At 41.8% G+C, this 20,439-nt stretch overlaps 1 long non-coding RNA gene across 1 annotated transcript in view; it reads left to right on the top strand.

Annotated features, from left to right (window-relative positions):
• The first annotated feature begins 337 nt into the window (after nt 1–337).
• The window catches only part of LOC132440393 (uncharacterized), a 34,120-nt gene continuing 14,018 nt past the window's right edge, over nt 338–20,439 (top strand). The window contains exons 1-2 of the long non-coding RNA XR_009522565.1: nt 338–542; nt 2,684–2,764. This is a non-coding gene — a long non-coding RNA (uncharacterized lncRNA). The remainder of the gene's footprint in view (nt 543–2,683; nt 2,765–20,439) is intronic.

Raw genomic sequence — 20,439 nt, forward strand, 5'->3', positions numbered from 1 at the left:
TGAATGTCGATGACGATGAATGTCAAATCTTCATAAGATTTCCTAATGGTACTACAGGTACTTCATACGTAAATCCTTATCCAATGGTGCCTGAGGATCCTTTCCGTCATTTGGAAGCCAGTATTATTTAAACCAACATTTGTAGCCGTATTTTAGCCACTTCTGGATGTTCAATAAAATAAAGAACTGACAAAAGGGAAGAACCGGTGTCCCCTTTTCTGGAAGGCTGCTTTGACCCGTCCCTCTCCCTTTGGGCTGGGTAGCCAACACTTCTGTTCTCCCTCAGGTGATTACTTCAAAGATGTAAAGTAGATGTAAAGAAGATGATTACTTCAAAGGAGTATTACTCACACAGGCGTAGGCCAAGTGGTCAGAACCCTGGAACAAGAAACCCAAGACTTTCATTAAGTTGCCCAGAAACAGCAGAAAAACAGACTGATAAACTCATTGACTGTGCTCTCTGGACTCAACAAATGGACTTTGGGCTCAGCCATCGGCAGCACCAACTCTACTGTAATCAGTCAGTCCAGAGCAGATGACAGGTAATTTTTTAAACCAATCACTTATCTTTATGTAACTGCATGACTTCTGCCTTTGTCAGAGACAGGTCTTCACTGGCACGGCTCTCTCTCCTTCCTACCCATATTGAGGGAAACCCCCAAAGCTTTAAAATAATTGTGTCTGACTTATTCTTTGCAGTTTCATACTCATTCTGTTTCTTTTGTTGTTGTTTTCTCTTGTAATAGTACATTTTGACATTAGTACGCTGAACAGAGGTATACATCTCTTGCTTCTCTCTTCCAGTAGTACATGAATACACCTATTCACTCAGCAGACAGTTTGGCAGAGATTTTAAGCCAAGTCCTGTGTTACACACCAGACTTGTAAACTAAATAAACACCCCTAGTACTAAGTCCTGATAATACAGTGAGGGTGGCGGTAGAGGGAAAGAATCACAGACACATAATGATAATGGAAGGACATAAATGCGCTGTGAGAGAGACGTTTGCAAAGCAAACCTTCTCCCTCTGTACAGCTCTGTCGACTTGACTGGAAAATAATCCCAGGCCAAAATCCAAGACTTATGAAGTTTAACTGTGCATGACTTGAGTCTTTTCAATTAACTTTTTTTTCCTGATAATCTTATTGTTTAGTAGATTACATTTAGAAAATCTGAGATAGCACAAAGAAGGCACATGTTAGAATAATCTAATATATATATTAGATAATAATCTAATCTGTGTATATATATATATATATATATATATACACACACACACACACACACATACACCAAAGATAGGACAAAACTGAGAGGAAGCATAAAAATGCCCCTTAGAAACTGGACCTTGCAAGTACAATACAGTGATCTTGTCTTCCTTGTTGAAATACCCAGTGGATATGCCTTTGCACTAATGGAGGGTTAGAGAAGCAAGTGGCAAACTGGAAGATCTCAGACTTTAGAATCGGTTATCATTTTGAAGTTTTGTTCTGCCATTGATTAGCTGTGTGATTTGGGCAAGATTTTGTTTATTCATTGATTTAAATATCCAAGCCTCAGTTTTCTCATATGCAAATTAAGAATGCAATATAGTATATTGTGTATATTTGTTTCACATCCTTCCTTTGACAGCACTCCTACCATCTCCATTTTGTCCTGATCATGACCCTACTTCCTTCCCACCCTTAGATGCCATCCTTACCACAGTAGAGAATGAGCTCATCACCCTGACCATGAGAAAGTGTTAAAATAAAGTCACCTGCTCTAAGCAGGGCTATGACTCAGTGTCCTCCTTGAGATTGGTCTATGGACACTGGAAAAGAAAAGAACTCTTTAATTTTGGATTATGAGTCTTGAGGGTCTTGGGAATCCAGTGATGATGCTTCTTCTCCTGGAAAGAGCTTGCCTAATGACAAAGCCAACACAGAAGGATAAAAGGCAGAAATATTGAAAGGGAAACAAACACTAACGTCAAATTCAAAGCCTCACTTGAGCTTCTGAATCCAGCCATGCCTGGTTTTGGTCCCAACCTTATACTTCACAGTTAGGACTTCACAAAATCGTCTCTTTTTGTGAGTTAGATTTGAGATCCTGTCATTTGCAATGGCTGGAGTCCCAAAAAAATACTTAACTTTCAGGGTTATTTTAATGATTTGAGGTATAACGTGCTCAAAGCACATAATGATCATTCCAAGAATGGCAGGTCCTTTTATTGTTTCTTTAGATAAATGAAGTGGAATGCTCCCTTGACCAATTTGCCTTGGATTAATCTTGATTTTTTTTTCTCTATTTGTTGCCATTATTAATCCTCAAGGCCCATGGAAATGGGTATATTTTAGCAGACTACTCACACATTGAGATGTGTTTGTTTTTAATTTACACATTTAAATACGTTTAATAGAGGTTCGCATATTGTGATATTCAAATTTCTATTCATACTCTATGACACTAATAAAAGGTATTTCCCTTAATTGGAAGCAAGAGGGTTATGAAGTTAATAAGAGCTCTAATAATACTTTTGTTTATAATAGTCTTCAGCCTCTTTAATGAGGAAGGGGAATAACCAATATTTATTAGGTGAACATTATGTCTCAGAAAACTTACCAAATTTTAATGAATGTTTATCTCATTTGGGTCTCACTCTAAATCTCTAAAGTTGAGCTTTTCATCCTTATTACACAGATGAGGAGACTGAAGCTGAGAGATTTTCAGTAGTTTGACTAAGTTGATGGAGATAAAGAGAGATCAAGTTGATAGTCAAACGTAAGTATGTCTTCCTCCAAAGCCTGGGTTCTTTCTAATGTGCCAAAATGTTTCTCTATAAAGAATAAAAAGAGAGGCATCGACTGGGAAATGAAGAAGCAGTAATGTTCTTCCAGAACAGAATTTTGGAAACAAGATCTAGCTTCTACGTGGCTGTCCAAGACAAATTTACCACGGGGTCCTTGCATTTAGCTAAGCTTGTTATCACCTTGGAGTGTCTGCATCAGCTGCCCTCTCTGGCTAACAGGCTTTTCCTACTGACCGTCTCAGGAAGCAGGGCGACCCCTGGTACATTCCTGTCTCAACTTAAATGCCCCTGCTCAGCGAGGCCTTCCCTAACCACTCTCCCCCATTGCCCTTTATCGCTCCTTTTTTAAATTGAAGTATAGTTGATTTACAATGTTGTGTTGATTTCTGTCATACAGCAAAGTGATACAGTTTATATATATATATATATTCTTTTCCATTATGGTTTATCACAGGATACTGAATATAGTTCTCTGTGCTCTACAGTAAGCCCTTGTTGTGTATCCATTCTGTATATAATAGTTTGCACCTGCTCACCCCAGACGCCCCTACCTCCCCTCCCCCTTGGCAATCTACAGATTTAACGTGATCCGTGTCAAATTACCCGTGATGTTTTTCACAGAACTAGAAGAAATAATCCTAAAATTTAATGTGGAACCATAAAAGACCCAAAATTGCCAAAACCCTTTATCTCTTTAGGCTGTTTTATTTTCTTCATAGAACTTAGCACTAACTGAACTCTTTGTTTGTTCATGTCCATCTCCCCTCCACTAAAATTTTAATTTCATGACCAGAAGGAACCTTTTCGTCCTCTCTCCTCTGAATCTTCAACTCCTTAAACAGTATCTGGTACGTAGCAGGTGCAAAGCACATATCTGTTGCATGTTGAGCAAACCACATTTGTTGTGAGGATTCGGTGAGACAACATGTGATACAGATGTTATTATTCTGCCCTCTGGTGCTTCATCCATGGGGCCCAGGTACTTGGATGTGAGCACCACTCTCCCTTTACCCACAGGGCTCACGGACACCTCCGGAGCAGGGATGGGTTGCGGGCTCTGCCGGGGCAGCTGAGCAGATTAGGTCCTGAAAACTTCCCTCTGAGCTACGTGGTCTCCAAGAGAAGTGACCATCCCCTAGTCTTCAGGGAAGATGGAGCAAACACAGGCCCTTTGGGACCTTAACACTGTGCACAGTTCTGGCCAGAGTCACTCAGTCGAGTCTGGGAGGCCGGCTGGTGGGCTGGAAGTGGGCACCTCTGGATCCTGAGTGCCAGCTAGATAGGACATCTCATCTGAGGCAGTTCAAAGCAGGCAGGAAGAATGGGTTATCCCACCTGGGGTCACCGAGTACAGGCAGAGTCAGAAGGCAGAGAGAACAGAAGCCACCGGGGTCTGAGAGGGCAGGATGAGATGGGGACCATGAGACGGAGCCCAGGATCTGGAAGCTGCTTGGGACCCCAGATCCGTGGGTGAGCATGTTGTGAGCAAGTACAGAGGGTCATGCGTGATAGGCCACGTCACTGACCTGATTTGGTCACTATGCAGAACCTGGCCAGTGCAGGGCAGAGGTCAAGGACAGTGGCAGGTGGGTCCTGACATTCACATGCAACCTGCTTTGTTACATAGAGAAATGAGTGCTGGGCTGGGGACCAGTACATTAGGGTTCTACACGTAGCACAAACCAAGGACACCATGGCCCTGCATACCTCTCTCCCTCTCAACACCCTTCACCCCAATGTTATCGTTAAGTGTCGAGATCAACCTCTTGAAAATTTTAATCTTCTTTCCCAAATTTCCACTGTCTCTGTCCTGGCTAGGCCTGCCCTCCCGGGTTACTGCAAAAATCTGTTAATTTCCTTGCTTCCTATACCAGCCTCCTCCAACAATCTTATAGTTTCCAGAGTGACAGTCTCTAAAAACTTTGAACTTATTCCTCCATGACCCTGCATAAATGCCATCAGTAGCTTACCACTGCCCACAGGATAAAAACTAAGCCTCTTACTTTGGCATAAAAGATCCTTTATGATCCTTTATGGTCAGGATCCTCCTGCTTGTGCTATGCCCCTCTCCTCGCAGTTCTGTGAGCACATTGTATTTCGCCCTTGTGATTTTCTATGCACTATTTCTTCTATGGGATATTCACTTCCCTCCACTGTCTGCCTGGTAAATTACTAGCACTCATCTGGCTCAGTACAGTCATTACTTGCTCTCGGGCTCCTTTTCTCAAGTTCTTCCCTCACTACCCTGGTTTACGGACTCCTGCCTGGTCTTTCCAGAGCCCCCGTACCTACCTCAGTCACAGCCCTTCACACTTTCTTCCATTAATGCTTGTTTCCGTGTCGATAGACTTCACCAGCCTGTAGTCCACAGCTGGCAAGAAGCAGGGGCTCAGAAGAGTGTGGCTGAGTAAATGGGCGCTTATTCCACTTGAGAGGGTGGGGGAGATAGGGAAGTTATGAGCAAGATGTGAATAGGAAGCTCCCCAAGTCCAGAGTTCTCCATGGGAACTCAAGTTGTTACCAGGAGAAAGGGCACTGCGAAATCCCACACTAGGGAATTTCATTAGTTTCATTGATTCAGTGTCATTAGTTTCATTAGTCGAGAGCCATGCTGCTCAAAAGGCTTGTCCTCCAGCTGCTGGTTCCGGGGCTGTGACGGGAGCATGCGTCTGCGTCCGCATCCATGACACACACCCCCTCCTGGATCAGCAGAGCCTTGCCAAGAAAACACTTGCCACCTGCAGTGTGCAACTGATCGCACTCAGGCACAAACCCTTTTCTCACCGCAGAGTGAAAACACACTGTTTGGGGCTAGCAGAGGTCCTTGGGTCCTGCTTCTAGAATCTTCTGACTGAGTTTAGGAGACCAGGCAGGACTTTAGGAGGAGTCAGTTTTCACCTGGTATGAAAGCTTGGTGTAAACATAAAACTGTCATTTGTTTACTTACTTCTTCCCATGGCCCAAATTAATATCTACCTCAAGGCTTTAAAAAAGTAAAAAAGAGGGGCCATGCCTAAAAAGAAAAAGAATCACTCAAAGTTTCAGCCAGCTCTGCCCCTCACTGTCTGTGACCTTGGCCAAATCACACCCTCTCCTGTTTGCATTAGGAGGACTGATTAATCCCTTTCCCTGTTCTTTCGTGGCACTTGTGAAGATTAAATGTGATAATGGTTGGAAAAGTGCTTGAAGAACTGTAAATTGCTGTACAAATGGAAGGGATTAAGGGATTAGCTTCAATCCGGTAAAGATTTTCTCTTTTATAGAACAACCCGCTAAACATCGGTCCCTATGAGTTGCCCGCACACACACGTTAACACACACCCGAGCGACGTGTGCCCTAATGTTCCTTCCTGTCTCCCCAAGCGGTTTTCTCAACCTTCCCCCTACAACGCCCTTCTGCAACACATCAAGATCTTTATCCAACATGACTTTAGGGAAACCGCATAACGTTAAAGGCTTCTCATGCCTGAGGACAACGTGTATGATGAAATGGTGTGTGTGTGTGTGTGTGTGTGTGTGTCTGTCTGTCTGTCTGCAAGTGTTTGTGTTTTCCTTCATTTCTCGGTTGTTTGGATTGTTCAGTGGAAAAAGAAATGCAAAGGAAAAGTCTGAGAGAAACAGGAAAAGTTGCTGTTTTATTTTCTTGACTAGGATTGTTTATAAACAGAAGGCTGATTACAAAATAGTATCCCCACCCTAAGCTATTTTGTCATATTCCTCATCTTTTTCAGAAGATAGTTATTGTCTGACTCTTTTTAAAATCTTAACAATTTTCCTCCAAGCATCTTGCAAATTACCCTCTTGAGAGAGGATTGCTACTCCAGCCCATCCGTTTGACAATTATAGAATGGGCGATGAATTTCCTACTGATTACCTGTTTGACCTCAGACATGAACTGGTCTAATACTGCCAAGAAACTTGGGGGCCCCGATGTATTTGCAGACACTCTGAGATAACCCTTAAAATAGTGTATATCTTGTATGTGTCCATTTTTGTGCTTATCTCCCTTCCTGAAAGTGAGCTTCTTAAGGGCAGGGACTGTGTCTCTTCATCTCTATATCCCACACCTAGCCCTGCTTAACATAGAAGCCGTCTTGCTTATTAAATGACTGAAGCAATATATGTACCTGTATATTTACATACACCTAGCCTGTCCTTGTTCTCACATTTTCAGTGTTTATTTTTTATATTATATATGAAAAATTTGCTCCTTTGTAATAATAAATAACTCTATCAGTATTTTTCTATAGAAATGCATACCCGATGCATAATTCAGAGATGATTCCTATTTACTCACATATGTATCTTTGAATTTTTATAGCAAAATATGTATTAGCTACAAGAAATGAAAAGCAAGAACAATGCAATTTCATTCTTCTATGTTTTCAATTTAACTCCCATGGAGTAGACACAAACTGATTGCAAAGTGGATCCTGAGAAAGAACTCATTTTATGATTCTGTGTGACTTTACACTCTGTCTGCTACAGTTGGGCTGGGTAGGATGGGGAGGCTAGAGGTAGAAGATGAGATGAGAGGAGGAAAAATACTTGAAGGCAGCAGATAGGAAATCAACAAAATGAAAAGGTATGTTAGTTATGGGGTGTGCATTCTGGGCAGTAGTCAGCCAGGAAAATGATTTTTTTTTTCCTTGAAAACCCGGGGACGGTAATTAAATTCCTCCCACTACAGTTACATAGCATTTCATAGAGGGTATTGTGATGTTTTTCCATTCAAAGAGAGCCACACTTGTTGAATTTTGTCATTTTCATGGATTCACAAAATAGCTATTTGGGACAAAAATAACTAAAGACCTAGGTAGACTGTTTATAAATTCTGGGTAATCAAGGCACGATTCCTTTAAAGGCTAACGTTTGAGGAAATGTATCCTCAAAAACTAGCATTTTATTTAATGCTAAGCCCAACTTATGTGCACTGTAAATAAGTATAATATTAGTATTGGATTACACAGACCCAATACTGCCTTTACCATTCTAAGGACATAATCAGTGTCACAGTGAGGTGAAACTGGTAAATAGTATGAGACCCACAGTTAGGTGACTCTTATATATTACTTTTAAAGAACAAAGATTTGAGGCTTCCCTGGTGGTGCAGTGGTTGCGAGTCCGCCTGCCGATGCAGGGGACGTGGGTTCGTGCCCCGGTCCGGGAAGATCCCACATGCCGCGGAGCGGCTGGGCCCGTGAGCCATGGCCGCTGAGCCTGCGCTGCCAGAGCCTGTGCTCCGCAACGGGAGAGGCCACAACAGTGACAGGCCCGCGTGCCGCAAAACAAACAAACACAAAAAAAACAAAGATTTGACCTAATATTTATTAAAGCCTATATAGACAAACTCTTACTACATTTGTGTGTGTAGGTGGACAACACTCGTATTCAATATATGGTTAAGTGGTATGTGGACGGTACTAATAAATATTTGTTGAACACCTCCATTAATCACAAGTTTGGGCAGAATATACTTTGTCCTATAGACTGGGTTCACTCTTGTTATCGTTAAAATTTTTCAAGGAAAAAACAACTTAATGTAAGCGACGCAGTGCTGTTGGTATTTGTCACAGTTTTTCAGATTCTATGGAGGAGTTGAGGAAACAAGTCTTCTTGGTGTGTTGTAGGCTCTTCCAGGATGAGTACAGGGGCAGTTTCTGCATTTCATTCAGAAGACTGAGCCCAAGTTTCACCCCATTACCAGCTATGTGAGGTTGGCCAAGTCACAGATTTCTTTAGTCTTTATTTTCTTACATGTGTAAAATGAGTAAGATCACATGTGAGGATTCCATTAAGAAATTTTTAAGTGTATTGTCTTTCTGTATATACGTGACAACTTATCTGAAGCTCCAGCAAACCCAGTACCAAAACTGTCTTATGCACCAGTAAGCACTTTCTATGAATTATCCTATATCATCCTCACAGACACACATCATTTCTCCCAGGTGTAAGATGGGAAGCTAAGGACTAGAAAGGTTAAGTGATTTATCCACGCTGAGGTAGCTGTTAAGGGGCGTATTGTAGATTTACAGTAATATCTTTCAGGACCTCAGGAAATTGAACATTTTGCCATAGAGTTTGCCATGATTTCTACATTCTCCACTTTACTAGGTGGTATATACAGTTGTCACATCACCTTCAGAGGTTGTCCCTAAAAGACAGATACACGGTGTCTGCGTTTCAGATGACCAAGCTGAGAGTGAGTCAGCTCTGGAGAGAAGTGTGTGGCTCCCACCGCAGCAGCCTCTGTGGTCTCATCGGAGGAGGCTTGACTTGCAGGTGAAGGGATGGCTGTGCTCCTTGAGGTCTGCAGAGATCTTCCCTTCTGCTTACGTGAGTGTCACGCTCAGGGTCACTGACTCAGGCACGCCATTTATGTGTTTTGAGTCAGAGAAACAAATAGAAACACACACAGGAAAAGTCACAGATTTTATATGTATATATAAAGTCCTAATAGTCGTTCCTCGGTGATGCGCAAACTACCGTTACATCGACAATCTCAGTCAAGGCTAGTTTTCGAAATGCACCGTCGCGCTCCTCCTGTTACGACTTTGTGTCTGGCACAGGTAGTTAGGCGCAAGCTTAACTTATCGCAAGCATAAATTAAAGGCAGAATTATGTAAGCTTTATTTTTTTCCTCATGCTGTGCAGTTGCTTCTATACCAATAATTAGGATGGGGAAATAGGCCACCAGAGATTGGCTTTGCAAAGGCCCCACCTGCTCTGGCTCATCTTGCCTGGGGCTGGACTCTCTCTCGGGGCGAAAGGAGATCCAAGAATAGCAGGTGGTGTTTAAATTCATAAGTCAAGAAAGTGCTGAGGAAAAATTATAAACAATGTAATAAGTTTACTCTGTCTTCAATGTATCATCCCTAACATTTTTTTTACTTAAAAATTTTTTTATTATGAAATAGATCACAAATAAAGACTACTTTAAAAATGAACCTCTGAGTACTCGGCATGTATTAAGAAAATAATATCACCAGTACGTTAGAAGGCCCTGTGGGCCCCTCCCCAATTACATCCTGTTCACTAACTACCCTCCTCCCACCCTGCCCTTGTAACTGTTATCTGTCATGGTATCTAAATTTCCTTATTATCTTTATATCATCCCTAAAATTTTAACAGTACTCTACAACATGGCTGTTGGTAAGGATCTTCATGGGTGTAAGTCCTCTCACAGCATATCCTAGGAATTCCTGCTTGCCATTTGTAGGGGAAACTGGACTTGCTCCACACAGAGAAGGAAAATACAATTAAAATAAATATCAAAATCAGAGAAATATATTATGGTATTTGGCTGATAGAATTTGATGTAGCCACGAATGTCATATTGTAAAATATATACAATCTATTGTGAAGTACAAAATATTATAAAACAATATTCAATCATGTATAAATTATATAGATTAGATTTGAAAAATACATGTATAGAAGACAAAGGAACAGATATTTAGTTAAATGCTGGGAAGTTATCGGTGGCTGTCTCTGGGCTATACTCCCTATAGATGGGCAGCAAGTCTTTTTTTGAAAAGGGATTAGGACAGCACAGAGCCATGTCTACTATGGTCCATCCCTTGTCTGCTAAATGTCCTTCTCCATATGTATTTGGGGACCAGGATATCTAACTTGAAGAGCCCATAGATACAAGGATGGGAAACATATGCTTCTTTTGTGAGTGCCATGTATACCCCTAGACTCCCTGACCATACGTGCTTCCAATGGGGAGCACAGTGCCATATTAAGATTTTTGGTTCAAAGCATAGACTGGTTCCTGGAGGACAGCACCCACTGCTCCTCAGGTAGTGTCTCCAAACTGTTGTTTGCAGTTGTGCTTCATCAAGCCAGGTCAACATTCTACCAAGTCAGAAGCTTTTAGGTCGTGTGGTGTGCTACACCCGGAGGATCCCATACCTATGCACTCGCCCCCCTCAGCATCTTTTCTGTGAGGTGAACTCCCTGGATTCACATGATTGGAGCCTTTTGATTGTGGATCAAATGCTCCGTAATCCCTTGAGACTAGGGAAAGCAGATCTGTACCTGGAGTATGTGTCCACTACTGTGAGAACAAACTGCTGGTCCTTTCAGAGTAGAAGGGGCCTTGCGTGTTCGATTGTCACCAGTGGCTTCAGGGCCTCTCTGAGAAATTGTGTCCCATTGAGAGTTCCGCATTGGTTTCTGCTGGTGGGGGGTTTAACACTTGGTAGTGGCAATAGATCAACCTTGGTGAGCCTTTCTTTGTTATAGGGCTGGCGAATAGCTTCCATCTCTGCCACTGTAGCCACTCCACCCATGTGCCTGTCGTGGTAGCACTTGGGTACTCAGTGACAGAGGGCAGCTGACATCAGATGGCTGGGTCCTTTTGGTACTGGGCGGGTGCCTCTTCCATGGAAAGTGCTCTTTGATGGACGTTAATATGGGATACTAAGAACTTGAGACTTCATTACCCCTCCAATCCCAGACCTCCTCATTATCAATATTCTAATAGTTTCTCTTGAAGCCCCTGAACAGGCAGCCAGAGCATTCGCTGCTGCCCCTGACTCCTTATTTAATCTGCATTTGGGCTACTACTTTTTCCATACAAATTGGATGACCATGAGCGCCATCTGAAGCTCTGCCCGCTGGGAAGGCATTCCCTCACGCTTACCGCTGTCTTTAAGACCATCTCTGAAAGATTAATTTTTACATCTTTGAGGGATTTGGTATATGAAAGAGAGAGAGAGACAGAGAGAGAGAGAGAGGGAGAGAGAGCTGTATGTGGTCTGCAAGTTATAAAATATTTACAGAAATATTTTCACAGAAAACATTTGTCAGTCTCTTTTCTGTATCCTCAGTATTTTTTCTTTGCTTGATTTATAATTTTCTTACCGAGGTGTGTTAACATCTTTCTATTTAGTATTCTTTAGTTAATCAAATGTCCTTTCTACTTTAACTTCTAGCATCTGTGTTTCTAAGTACTCATAGGTCCAGGATTATATTATCTTTCTGGTGAATTATTCATTTTATCATTTATAAAGGTCACCTTTCTCCATATTAATGCTTTCTGCATTCACTTAATTAGTATCTGTCTTGCCTATATTAAAAGAAAGCTGGTGTCCAAATATTGATATCAGAGTTAACATTCTCATAAGGGATATGTTTATTTGGGGTATTTATGGGAGAATCTTAGATTTTGGAAATGGGCTCAGAAAACTTTTGAATTTCCTTCCCCTGGGTGTTCCACGGGTGTTCCAGGTTTGAGATAAGTTAGTTCGTTCATTTATTGGTTTAGAGATCACTGAGCATTTCAGATAGAGCAAAAGCAGCACTCCACGCAGGCTTGGGTGTTTAACAGTTTCTCATGAATGAATGACCTTCCTTATTCTTTCCTCTCAGCTAGAGCTCTGGCTAGAGACAATCTTCTTTGCCTCTTTCCTTGGCTGTTGAACAGTATTTCTCTGGTCCCTCCTTCACTTAGGCATTTGGTTTTCTCAGGTCCTGAATCAACACAGGAAACCCATTTCAAAATCTCTGGATACTCATTTCAAACTCTCTGGATAACCTGGCCAAATAGCAAACCTTCTTCCCTTCTATGGGGCTAACATCCCTTAGGCCCCTGGAATGTCTGTCTAATGTGTATCTCTAGGCTCCAAAGACTTCAGGAGCAGCTCAGGAACTAATACCATTGGTTTCTAGCACCTGGAATTTCCCTTTCCCTTTTGGATTTTTATGTTCACTTACATATTTAATCATTTTTTAAACATCTTTATTGGGGTATAATTGCTTTACAATGGTGTGTTAGTTTCTGCTTTGTAACAAAGTGAATCAGTTATACATATATATATATATATATATATATATATATATATATGTTCCCATATCTCTTTGCTCTTGCGTCTCCCTCCCTCCCACCCTCCCTATCCCACCCCTCCAGGCAGTCACAGAGCACCGAGCGGATATCCCTGTGCTATGTGGCTGCTTCCCACTAGCTATCTACCTTGTGTTTGGTAGTGTATATATGTCCATGCCTCTCTCTCGCTTTGTCACAGCTCACCCTTCCCCCTCTCCATATCCTCAAGTCCGTTCTCCAGTAGGTCTGTGTCTTTTTTCCTGTCTTACCCCTAGGTTCTTCATGACATTTTTTTTCTTAAATTCCATATATATGTGTTAGCATACGGTATTTGTCTTTCTCTTTCTGACTTCACTCTGTATGACAGACTCTAGGTCCATCCACCTCACTACAAATAGCTCAATTTCGTTTTTTTTATGGCTGAGTAATATCCCATTGTATATATGTGCCACATCTTCTTTATCCATTCATCCGATGATGGGCACTTAGGTTGTTTCCATCTCCGGGCTATTGTAAATAGAGCTGCAATGAACATTTTGGTACATGACTCTTTTTGAATTATGGTTTTCTCAGGGTATATGCCCAGTAGTGGGATTGCTGGGTCATATGGTAGTTCTATTTGTAGTTTTTTAAGGAACCTCCATACTGTTCTCCATAGTGGCTGTACCAATTCACATTCCCACAAGCAGTGCAGGAGTGTTCCCTTTTCTCCACACCGTCTCCAGCATTTATTGTTTCTAGATTTTTTGATGGTGGCCATTCTGACTGGTGTGAGATGATATCTCATTATAGTTTTGATTTGCATTTCTCTAATGATTAATGATGTTGAGCATTCTTTCATGTGTTTGTTGGCAGTCTGTATATCTTCTTTGGAGAAATGTCTATTTAGGTCTTATGCCCATTTTTGGATTGGGTGGTTTGTTTTTTTGTTATTGAGCTGCTTGTAAATTTTGGAAATTAATCCTTTGTCAGTTGCTTCATTTGCAAATATTTTCTCCCATTCTGAGGGTTGTCTTTTGGTCTTGTTTATGGTTTCCTCTGCTGTGCAAAAGCTTTGAAGTTTCATTAGGTTCCATTTGTTTATTTTTGTTTTTATTTCCATTTCTCTAGGAGGTGGGTCAAAAAGGATCTTGCTGTGATTTATGTCATAGAGTGTTCTGCCTATGTTTTTCTCTAAGAGTTTGATAGTTTCTGACCTTACATTTAGGTCTTTAATCCATTTTGAGCTTATTTTTGTGTATGGTGTTAGGGAGTGATCTAATCTCATACTTTTACATGTACTGTACAGTTTTCCCAGCACCATTTATTGAAGAGGCTGTCCTTTCTCCACTGTACATTCCTGCCTCCTTTATCAAAGATAAGGTGACCATATGTGCGTGGGTTTATCTCTGGGCTTTCTATCCTGTTCCATTGATCTGTTTTTCTGCCAGTACCATACTGTCTTGATTACTGTAGCTTTGTAGTATAGTCTGAAGTCAGGGAGCCTGATTCCTCCATCTCTGTTTTTCGTTCTCAAGATTGCTTTGGCTATTCGGGGTCTTTTGTGTTTCCATATAAATTGTGAAATTTTTTTGTTCTAGTTCTGTGAAAAATGCCAGTGGTAGTTTGATAGGGATTGCATTGAATCTGTAGATTGCTTTGGGTAGTAGAGTCATTTTCACAATGTTGATTCTTCCAATCCAAGAACATGGTATATCTCTCCATCTATTTGTATCATCTTTAATTTCTTTCATCAGTGTCTTATAATTTTCTGCATACAGGTCTTTTGTCTCCTTAGGTAGGTTTATTCCTAGATATTTTATTATTTTTGTTGCAGTGGTAAATGGGAGTGTTTTCTTGATTTCACTTTCAGATTTTTCATTGTTAGTGTATAGGAATGCCAGAGATTTCTGTGCATTAATTTTGTATCCTGCTACTTTACCAAATTCATTGATTAGCTCTAGTAGTTTTCTGGTAGCATCTTTAGGATTCTCTATGTATAGTATCATGTCATCTGCAAACAGTGACAGCTTTACTTCTTCTTTTCCGATTTGGATTCCTTTTATTTCCTTTTCTTCTCTGATTGCTGTGGCTAAAACTTCCAAAACTATATTGAATAAGAGTGGTAAGAGTTGGCAACCTTGTCTTGCTCCTGATCTTAGTGGAAATGCTTTCAGTTTTTCACCATTGAGGATGATGTTGGCTGTGGGCTTGTCATATATGGCCTTTATTATGTTGAGGAAAGTTCCCTCTATGCCTACTTTCTGCAGGGTTTTTATCATCAATGGGTGTTGAATTTTGTCAAAAGCTTTCTCTGCATCTATTCAGATGATCATATGGTTTTTCTCCTTCAGTTTGTTAATATGGTTTATCACATTGATTGATTTGCGTATATTGCAGAATCCTTGCATTCCTGGAATAAACCCCACTTGATCATGGTGTACGATCCTTTTAATGTGCTGTTGGATTCTGTTTGCTAGTATTTTGTTGAGGATTTTTGCATCTATGTTCATCAGTGATATTGGCCTGTAGTTTTCTTTCTTTGGGACATCCTTGTCTGGTTTTGGTATCAAGGTGATGGTGGCCTCGTAGAATGAATTTGGGAGTGTTCCTCCCTCTGCTATATTTTGGAGGAGTCTGAGAAGGATAGGTGATAGCTCTTCTCTAAATGTTTGATAGAATTCGCCTGTGAAGCCATCTGGTCCTGGGCTTTTGTTTGTTGGAAGATTTTTAATCACAGTTTCAATTTCAGTGCTTGTGATTGGTCTGTTCATATTTTCTATTTCTTCCTGATTCAGTCTTGGCAGGTTGTGCATTTCTAAGAATTTGTCCATTTCTTCCAGGTTGTCCATTTTATTGGCATAGAGTTGCTTGTAGTAATCTCTCATGATCTGTTGTATTTCTGCAGTATCAGTTACTTCTCCTTTTTCATTTCTAATTCTATTGATTTGAGTCTTCTCCCTTTTTTTCTTGATGAGTCTGGGTAATGTTTTATCAATTTTGTTTATCTTCTCAAAGAACCAGCTTTTAGTTTATTGATCTTTGCTATTGTTTCCTTCATTTCTTTTTCATTTATTTCTGATCTGATTTTTATGATTTCTTTCCTTCTGCTAACTTTGGGGGTTTTTTGTTCTTCTTTTTCTAATTGCTTTAGGTGCAAGGTTAGGTTGTTTATTTGAGATATTTCCTGTTTCTTAAGGTGGGCTTGTATTGCTATAAACTTCCCTGTTAGAACTGCTTTTGCTGCATCCCATAGGTTTTGGATCTTTGTGTCTCCATTGTCATTTGTTTCTAGGTATTTTTTTATTTCCTCTTTGATTTCTTCAGTGATCACTTCGTTATTAAGTAGTGTATTGTTTAGCCTCCATGTGTTTGTATTTTTTACAGATCTTTTCCTGTAATTGATATCTAGTCTCATGGCATTGTGGTTGGAAAAGATACTTGATAAAATTTCAATTTTCTTAAATTTACCAAGGCCTGATTTGTGACCCAAGATATGATCTGTCCTGAAGAATGTTCCATGAGCACTTGAGAAAAATGTGTATTCTGTTGTTTTTGGATGGAATGTCCTATAAATATCAATTAAGTCCATCTTGTTTAATGTATCATTTAAAGCTTGTTTCCTTATTTATTTTCATTTTGGATGATCTGTCCATTGGTGAAAGTGGGGTGTTAAAGTCCCCTACTATGAATGTGTTACTGTCAATTTCCCCTTTTATGGCTGTTAGTATTTGCCTTATGTATTGAGGTGCTCCTATGTTGGGTGCATAAATATTTACAATTGTTATGTTGTCTTCTTTGATCGATCCCTTGATCATTATATAGTGTCCTTCTTTGTCTCTTCTAATAGTCTTTATTTTAAAGTCTATTTTGTCTGATACGAGAATTGCTACTCCAGCTTTCTTTTGGTTTCCATTTGCATGGAATATCTTTTTCCATCCCCTTAGTTTCAGTCTGTATGTGTCTCTAGGTCTGAAGTGGGTCTCTTGTAGACAGCACATATATGGGTCTTGTTTTTGTATCCATTCAGCCAATCTGTGTCTTTTGGTGGGAGCATTTAGTCCATTTACATTTAAGGTAATTATTGATATGTATGTTCGTATTCCCATTTTCTAAATTGTTTTGGGCTCGTTATTGTAGGTCTTTTCCTTCTCTTGTCTTTCTTGCCTAGAGAAGTTCCTTTAGCATTTGTTGTAAAGCTGGTTTGGTGGTGCTGAACTTTCTCAGCATTTGCTTGTCTGTAAAGGTTTTGATTTCTCCATCCAATCTGAATGAGATCCTTGCTGGGTAGAGTCATCTTGGTCGCAGGTTTTTCTCCTTCATCACTTTCAGTATGTCCTGCCACTCCCTTCTGGCCTGCAGAGTTTCTGCTGAGAGATCAGCTGTTAACCTTATGGGGATTCCCTTGTGTGTTATTAGTTGTTTTTCCCTTGCTGCTTTTAATATGCTTTCTTTGTATTTAATTTTTGACAGTTTGATTAATATGTGTCTTGGTGTATTTCTCCTTGGATTTATCCTGTATGGGACTCTCTGTGCTTCCTGGACTTGATCAACTATTTCCTTTCCCATATTAGGGAAGTTTTCAACTATAATCTCTTCAGATATTTTCTCAGTCCCTTTCTTTTTCTCTTCTTCTTCTGGAACCCTTATAATTCGAATGTTGGTGCGTTTAATATTGTCCCAGAGGTCTCTGAGACTGTCCTCAGTTCTTTTCATTCTTTATTCTGCTCTGCAGTAGTTATTTCCACTATTTTATCTTCCAGGTCACTTATCCATTCTTCTGCCTCAGTTATTCTGCTATTGATCCCATCTAGAGTATTTTTCATTTCATTTATTGTGTTGTTCATCATTGTTTGTTTCATCTTTAGTTCTTCTAGGTCCTTGTTAAATGTTTCTTGCTTTTTGTCTATTTCCAAGATTTTGGATCATCTTTACTATCATTATTCTGAATTCTTTTTCAGGTACACTGCCTATTTCCTCTTCATTTGTTAGGTCTGGTGCGTTTTTATCTTGCTCCTTCATCTGCTGTGTGTTTTTCTGTCTTCTCATTTTGCTTATCTTACTGTGTTTGGGGTCTCCTTTTTGCAGGCTGCAGGTTCGTAGTTCCTGCTGTTTTTGATGTCTGTCCCCAGTGGCTAAGGTTGGTTCAGTGGGTTGTGTAGGCTTCCTGGTGGAGGGGACTAGTGCCTGTGTTCTGGTGGATGAGGCTGGATCTTGTCTTTCTGGTGGGCAAGTCCACGTCTGGTGGTGTGTTTTGGGGTGTCTGGGAATGATTATGATTTTAGGCAGCCTCTCTGCTAATGGGTGGGGTTGTGCTCCTGTTTTGCTAGTTGTTTGGCATATGTTGTCCAGCATTGTAGCTTGCTGGTCGTTGAGTGAAGCTGGGTGCTGGTGTTGAGATGGAGATCTCTGGGAGATTTTCGCCGTTTGATATTATGTGGAGCTGGGAGGTCTCTTGTTGACCAGTGTCCTGAAGTTGGCTCTCCCACCTCAGAGGCACAGCACTGACTCCTGGCTGCAGCACCAAGAGCCTTTCATCCACACGGCTCCTCAATTTGGGATGATTCGTTGTCTATTCAGGTATTCCACAGATGCAAGTTACATCAAGTTGATTGTGGAGATTTAATCCGCTGCTCCTGAGGCGGCTGGGAGAGATTTCCCTTTCTCTTTGTTCGCACAGCTCCCGGGGCTCAGCTTTGGATCTGGCCCCGCCTCTGCGTGTAGGTCGCTGGAGGGCGTCTGGTCTTCGCTCAGACAGGGCGGGGTTAAAGGAGCCGCTAATACGGGGGCTTTGGCTCACTCAGGCCGGGGGGAGGGAGGGGCACGGAGTGCGGGGCGGGTCTGCGGCGGCAGAGGCCGGCATGACGTTGCACGAGCCTGAGGAGCGCCGTGCGTTCTCCCGGGGAAGTTGTCCCTGGATCCCGGGACCCTGGCAGTGGCGGGCTGCACAGGCTCCCAGGAGGGGAGGTGTAGAGAGTGACCTGTGCTCACACACAGGCTTCTTGGTGGCGGCAGCAGCAGCCTTAGCGTCTCATGCCCGTCTCTGGAGTCCGTGCTTTTAGCCGCGGCTCGCGCCGGTCTCTGGAGCTCCTTTAAGCAGCGCTCTTAATCCCCTCTCCTCGCGCACCAGGAAACAAAGAGGGAAGAAAAAGTCTCTTACCTCTTCGGCAGCTCCAGGCTTGTCCCGGACTCCCTCCCGGCCAGCCGCGGCGCACTAACCCCCTGCAGGCTGTGTTCACGCCGCCAACCCCAGGCCTCTCTCTGCGCTCCGACCGAAGCCCGAGCCTCAGCTTCCAGCCCCGCCCGCCCCGGTGGGGGAGCAGACAAGCCTCTCGGACTGGTGAGTGCCGGTCGGCCCTGAGCCTCTGTGCGGGAATCTCTCCCGTTTGTCCTCCGCACCCGTGTTGCTGTGCTCTCCTCCGCGGCTCCGAAGCTTCCCCCCTCCGCCATCAGCCGTCTCCGCCCGCGAAGGGGCTTCTGGTGTGTGGAAACTTTTCCTCCTTCACGGCTCCCTCCCACTGGTGCAGGTCCCGTCCCTATCCTTTTGTCTGTTTTTTCTTTTTTCTTTTGCCCTACGCAGGTACGTGGGGGGTTTCTTGCCTTTTGGGAGGTCTGAGGTCTTCTGCCAGCGTTCAGTAGGTGTTCTGTAGGAGTTGTTCCACGCGTAGATGTATTTCTGGTGTATCTGTGGGGAGGAAGGTGATCTCCGCGTCTTACTCTTCCGCCATCTTCCCCTGCGGCTACATATTTAATCTTTAAAGAATTAATTTTATCCCTTATTTCTAAGTAAGATACAAGAGTGGCATCTATGTTACAGTATTAACTCAATCCACCATATGTCAGAACTTGAATCCAGCAATCTCATTTCTTCATCCCAGCAAACTTGTACATCATTATATTTTTATCCACACATCTAATAATGGGACACTTGAGCTTAACAACATTAGGTAATATATCCATGGTCACACAGCTATTAAACAATGAATAAAAAATGTGTTTTTTCCATTTTACTGTGTTGCAACTCTGACATATTGCAAGACAAGAAATCATGTTATAAGGATTTCTGAATAAACATAATATGTAGGTAGGATTATATTCACCAGGAGTCTCTAGATTGCCTATGATAGAAATAGCTCAAACTGTTGAATGGAAAAAATGGCTTATGTATCTGAAAGATCCATTATGGAGTGGCCGCCGCTGTTCTTCTTCTAGCCAGTCCTGATTTCCTCTGCCTTGGCTTTGCTCTTGGGCAAGCTGGTCTAACATAGTAGAGAGATGGCCATAAACTGATTTCAGTCTGCATCTACAGTTGAATAGCTGGAAAGTGTCTCTTTCTGAACACTTCCAGCAAATTCCAAGGGATGTCATTCGTAAGACCAACTTTGGCCAATGGGCACTTTGATGGGTGATAGTGGCGAGGGTAGCTTGTTCCATGGATTAATTCTGAAACCCAGACCAGTGGAGGATCCAACCTCATAACAGTTTTTGGTTTTCAAGTTTACATTGATTAACAACATTCATCTGGCAGACGAATGAGGACGTGGGAGAAAAGAGGATCAGCCAGAAGGGTGTTGAGTGGGGTCAGGCCAAGACGAGATATAAATTGCTCCCACTATTGGCCAGACCTCAAAGACAAGCTCCTCCCTGCAGTGGAAGCTATGTCCCAGAAACACCTCTACAGCATGGACCAGAAACACAATTTTTTGTCAGAGAGGTACTGATCTTTGTCACAATAAAACTCGTTGACTGAATTCAGAATCTCCATAATCCCAGCACACTTTGTTCCAAGTAAGATTGAGATATGAGAAACTCTGGAGCAGATTCTAGTCCCTACTT

The sequence above is a fragment of the Delphinus delphis genome, chromosome 17 (assembly GCF_949987515.2).
Source record: "Delphinus delphis chromosome 17, mDelDel1.2, whole genome shotgun sequence".
Taxonomy (NCBI): Eukaryota; Metazoa; Chordata; class Mammalia; order Artiodactyla; family Delphinidae; genus Delphinus; species Delphinus delphis.